The 5,812-nt window shown below is 36.6% G+C and overlaps 1 pseudogene; it reads left to right on the forward strand.

Moving 5' to 3' along the window:
• Positions 1-4,123: 4,123 nt before the first annotated feature.
• LOC149305599 (5S ribosomal RNA) lies at positions 4,124-4,242 on the forward strand (annotated as a pseudogene).
• Positions 4,243-5,812: the final 1,570 nt, after the last annotated feature.

Consider the following 5,812-nt stretch of genomic DNA (forward strand, 5'->3'; position numbering starts at 1 on the left):
AGATCCTTGCACCATAAATAAACATGTGATTATAAGCACCTGGGACTTGGAGATATATATGATTGATCCAATATACACGATTATAGCACTATATACACTTTTTTATATATACATATATAGAGACTGAGATGCCGGTGCACGGGACACGGATTATGCAGTTTCCTGCACTTTAAATACAAATGTTACTATAAGGATCCGGCACTCAGATATATACCTATATTCATATTAGTTGTTCACATCACATTTTCAACAAAATTTTTTACATACTTTTCAAAACACTTTTTAAATACTATACATATTTGTCTCTATATTTATCAATTTCAACATAGTAATCACAGTTTACTTGTTGAGCACAATAATACATATACATTTATAAAGGCATATATAGAGGTTGGGATTCCGGTATATTAGATTTGTACTATACAGATTCCATGCAGTTTAAATATACATGTTGCCATGATTACCCAGCACATAGATTGAACGTCTGAGACATGGACGTAGCAGGTGACGTAATGCACATGCGCACTGGGGGATGGTACACGCCGGGTTCAGACACTCCTAGCACTACAGGTGTGGTAAGTCTTGCTAATTATGTTGTTTTAGGGTATAAATTTGACTTGCATTCCGAAGTTATTTGTGTGGTTATTTGGAAAGTCCCTGGAGTGCCGGTAACTATTTTTGGACTTTATATTATTAACTGCTACAGCTATTTGGCACCGGGCATAAACTTGGCATTTGGAGTGCAATTGTTAATTTTGGACTTATAAATATATATACTTATAGGATTGGTTGTGTCAATGATAAATGTTTATTGAATAAATTAAATATCATATAGCATCATAGCTGTTGCTGGGCATTTTGGAAAGGGTGCAGAGTATACATCTTTACATACTGATCCCTGGGAAGGCTGTGCTACATAAATAAGTGCAATCTCTTCTTCAGTCCTCTGAAAATCTGAAATCTTATACGACTTTTCCTTTGTTGCCCTAACAAAGGAAAAAGATATCCCTTTTGGCTAAAACTCTATCTTGTCTATAATAAGTAAATGTGTAACTGAAAATGATACCCCTTCCCTATCTGCTTTCCATGGCCAGCATCGACAAAAAAAAAAATACCAGTCAGTCTATATAAACTTTTACAGATTTAAGAAAAGTTAGTTATAACATTTAATTATTTAAAATCGCTACATGTATGTATCCCGCTTAGCTGAAAAGAAGTCTTGACAAAGACGCGGTAATTGCATTGTATTATGCCAGGCAAGTAACTTTCAATTCAGGCAAATGAATTTAAATACATTTCAGCCTATCTGGTGTTCTCACCTGCCACTAGGTATGGGGTAACCGGCTGCCTGCTGTGAATTGATAAGGAACGGGAGTGTGAAAGCATTTGCAAACAAATGTCTCTGCTGATTATCTGTTCTGTCTGCCTCTTATTAAAGAAAAGTATGCACTTCAAAGGGATGTTACAAAAAAACACTGTTTCATGGTAAATACAAATTAAATTTGCGGTCCTTCTTTCTTCTTTTAGCCTCCTCATTTTCTCATCCTAAACGCTATTAGATCATGTTTGAACAGTTTTGTATTATTTGTATGGACACGTAACATCTTGCTTGTTTGGGGTCAATGCTTTAAGCGTTAAATAATATACACTATAGACACATTTTCATTTTTTAGTAACATGTCCATAAATTCCAGTAATATGCGAATTTTATTATTAATCGACTTGCATAGCTCCATCATATTCCACAGTGCTGTATGGAATATGATGGTTTATTCACACAAACCAGTGTGAATAAACCCCAAATCAACAAAACCTTTTTGTTTTCTGGCCTTATATGGATTTACCTATTTTTTTTCTTCTTAGGCCGACTAGTCTTAGGGGTGGCAATGGGGGGATGGGACATTAGCACCTTTGCTGTCAAACCGGGGGGGGGGGGGGGGGGGCAGGTAGATCAGGAAGCCTGGTATGCAACTTATACAAAAAGGTAGTTGAGACCAGACTTGTACCTTGTAACTGACCCAGCCGGTCGTATCGGGTACCACAAACCCTTAACCCCTTAAAGTACAATGAATTTTTACACTTGAAGATGAAAGCATTTTAAACATTTCTCCTATGTCTGTAATTTGCCTCTTTCTCATTCAGTGTACCCGCGCAAGTTATAGATTTTTGTTTTGAGGGCAAGTAGGGTTTTGTTTTGAAGCCATATTCTGTATCTAGCTACCTATATAACCCATCAACATTGTTTTACCTGTTTGTACACAGCTAGTGCAAATGAGAAATAAAAACCCAAAATATATTAAGGCACCTGTTTGGATACACCTTATCTGCCTAATATTTTTATTTTGGTAGTTATAGGGCAAATATTAAATGGGGATCATAAGTTTTTCCAAATTGTGAGAATCTCTCTCTGAATCTCTAAATCTCTTCAAATCTCAAAACTACTGCAAAAAGTATATATTTGTGAAAAATAGACAACCAAGGATATTGCATTGCGGTAATTTTTACAGGAATTTAGGTTTTTAGCCCCGGATCGAAGTCTTCCAGCGGGAGATATGATGTCATATGATTGAGGTCAGCAGAAGACAGTGGGGTGGAGGTAAGTGGCTGCTCTTTATGTATGAATAAAACATACATTTGTATTATTTCTGCTAGGTTGGAATGTATGTGTTTGTATTATTTGCTTCCGATAATAACCAACTCCATTCTCTCTCTCTTGTGATCTTGCAATACAATGGGAAGTGTTACCAAGCTTTTCACACATATGTTTTACACACACACACACACACACACACACACACTCTCTCTCACAACAAATACTTTTGTCCCAGCACAGCTTTGTTATTTAGCTGTAAATTCCGCAAAATATGTTAATGTTTATTAACCTTGCCTTGTTCTTAGCGCACTTTGCTAGAGCTTTTAGAATTTTCTCTCTGGTTTTAACAATATAATTGACTTTTATAAGCACTCTTTTCCTGTTTAAAAAAAAACAACAAAAAAAAACTTGCCTAATAAAAATGCTGCAGCTTTTTAGTCCCTTTCTCTCAATGTTTGGTGCCAGTTTTGGCTGTTGAAAGTGCTCCCACAGAAATCGATGGAAGTTCTCTGTGTAGGAGATTCTTGTAAGTCTTTCTGGATTCCAATCTGAATCATTACAGGAGCTACTGCGCAAGAAACGCATCTCCTGCAATGCAAATAAGCGGTGAGCAGCAAAATAGAGCAAATCCACTCATAAATTCCTACATGCATTTGAAAGCACAAAAACCTGTTAATTTAAAGGTGATATTCGGCTATTATATGCATTAAAGTGATGACTGGAGTGTACCCTTAATGTTATAATTTATTTTTATGCTCTGACATGTATATACATTTATACACAGAAAGAAAGGTTGGAATGCAGCACTCAGTAGTGAGAAAACATCTAGGGTGAATTTGTTATCTAAAACACATAGGGTTCCTCAGAACAGACTGGCTTTTGTGTCCAACTTTGGTACCCATAGCAGAGATGTTACAAAGATTTTTAGAAAACATTGGCATATATTATCTGATGGTTACCCAATGATAAAAGAGTTTGCATCGCCCCCTCTTATGGCATATAGAAGGGGTGGTACCAGTCGGGATCAATTGGTCCATGCTGAACTTAAAAATGTTAAATGTGATAACTCGGTTTTTGGGTTTAAAGAAATGTGGCAATTTCCCATGTTTAGGTTGTGTGGCCTGTCCTGATATATTGAAGGGGGACAGATTTAAACACCTACAGAAAGATAAATGGTATAATCTTAAATCCCATTATACATGTGAATCATCCTATGTAGTTTATATACTTACATGTCCTTGTAAACTTTTATATCTGGGAGAAACTACACAGATCAAAAGTAGATTTTCCAAACATAAATCCACCAACAAATTAAGAAAATTGGATTTACCGGTCCCATCACATTTTGATGAGTTGAAACATAAATTGACGGACCTTAAATTTCGTGTTATTGAACAGGTATCTAGACCTAAACGAGGGGGTGATCGAGTTCATATTCTAAAACAACATGAAGCATGGTGGATTTATGAATTGGATACATTATTTCCAAATGGACTCAATAGGGAATTGGATTTAATGCCATTTTTGTGAGCCTACGGCCATACCATCCTGAATACACCCGATCTTGACTGATCTTGGGAGCTAAGCAAGGCTGGGCCTGGTTAGTATGTGGATGGGAGACTACTTGGAAGTACCAAGTGTCATAGGCTGTTAATTTGTGTGAAAGCCTTGCCCGAATATGAGATACTTAGGATGATTGTGAATCAAATTATTTTGGAAATATATACTTTTATAGGATGACATTCTTATTTATTAACTTAAACATTATCCTTTTATCTCTTAGATTCTGTTTATTTCAGCTTGGCTGATGGTTATTCCGGGACGCAGCTGGTCCTGTAGGTTTATTTAATGCTTCTTTGTAAATTTTGAGATTATGAAATATTTGACTGGTGCAGCTGCGTTGACAGACCGATCTTTAATATTGTATATTATCAAACCACAATTTTGTTACAGTAATATCTCTAGATCATATAGTGTCTATTTGTAGTACAGTGTTGATTTTAAACTTGCGTACAATTTTTTGATATAATAGATATGTATTTTTAGTATATTACTTCACTTTCATATTTATTCAGACTTTTAATATTTATTTATATATACACATTGACTGACTATCTTTGCACTGTCGCTTTATATATAGACTGGTCAGTTTGCACTGTTACTTTAAATTATGTAGGATCGGGTGTGTCCGACCCCTTAATCACTTGTTTTTGCATAAATACTTAAGTGTGTGCACTAATGTTTCTAAGGCTTGAGAAAGACCTGTGTGTCAATGTTACCTGCGTGAAATAAACTCACCTTGAGTGCTGAGCCTCCGCTTCTTTATTTTGTATATACATTTATGACCTGAAAGGCTAGTAGACGTTTGAGAACGCACATAGTGTATTGAAAAAGGTTTACTTTAGCATTGTGCCGTGTTGCCAATCTCTGCACCTAAACGTTTAGTACCCTGTGTAGTATAACTCTGAGTGCCGTATTCTGATCTCCAAGAACCTCCATATGGCATTACCTGTGCATACAGCGCATGGGCTGAGGGATCTCACTGTGACCAGATTTTGAGCAAAGTATCTCCACCGCTGGTTCTGCTGTAGTAATGCCGCACATTTGGAGATGGGGTTTTATGGATAAGCACACATCTCTCTGCTTTTCTGTATGTTAATCTATTTGATATACTTCCAATGATTTATTGATTCCACCAGGAAAACTCAGATAGTACAGCATGCCCCAAACCTTTAGTCATGGATAGTCCTTTGCTCTCCAGGTTTAAACAATGCAACTTTTCACTTTGAGATGCACTGAAAGTTTTCACAACAAAGAAATTGACTACAAAATGTGTACAAAGCCTTACTCATTTGAATTGCTATAAAAATTTCACACTAGGTCATTGGTTTTCAAATACATTGTTTCTGGGCACAGGTGTTGGACTCCAAGAACCAGTTTTGAAGACTGTTCCATTTAGAATTGTCAACACCCCCCCCCCCCCCAAGAAAATACATTATAACATAAGAGCTAAATCTGTTACCTCCTGGTCCCACATTCTGGGTTGTACACATGGGAATTATTGTAAAGATGTTCAGTTTATCAACCTGGGGACAATGCTAAAATGTCCTGGGGGCAACTGGTGCCCTGTAGCCCATGGATATGTAAAATGGATGGAGGTCTGTGCTGTTTGTCATACATAGTTTACAATTTCCCTTCATGGAAGCTGAGACTAGTAGC

The sequence above is a fragment of the Sceloporus occidentalis genome, unplaced genomic scaffold (assembly GCF_023333645.1).
Source record: "Sceloporus occidentalis isolate IW3139 unplaced genomic scaffold, rSceOcc1.0.p SCAF_11, whole genome shotgun sequence".
Lineage (NCBI taxonomy): Eukaryota > Metazoa > Chordata > Lepidosauria > Squamata > Phrynosomatidae > Sceloporus > Sceloporus occidentalis.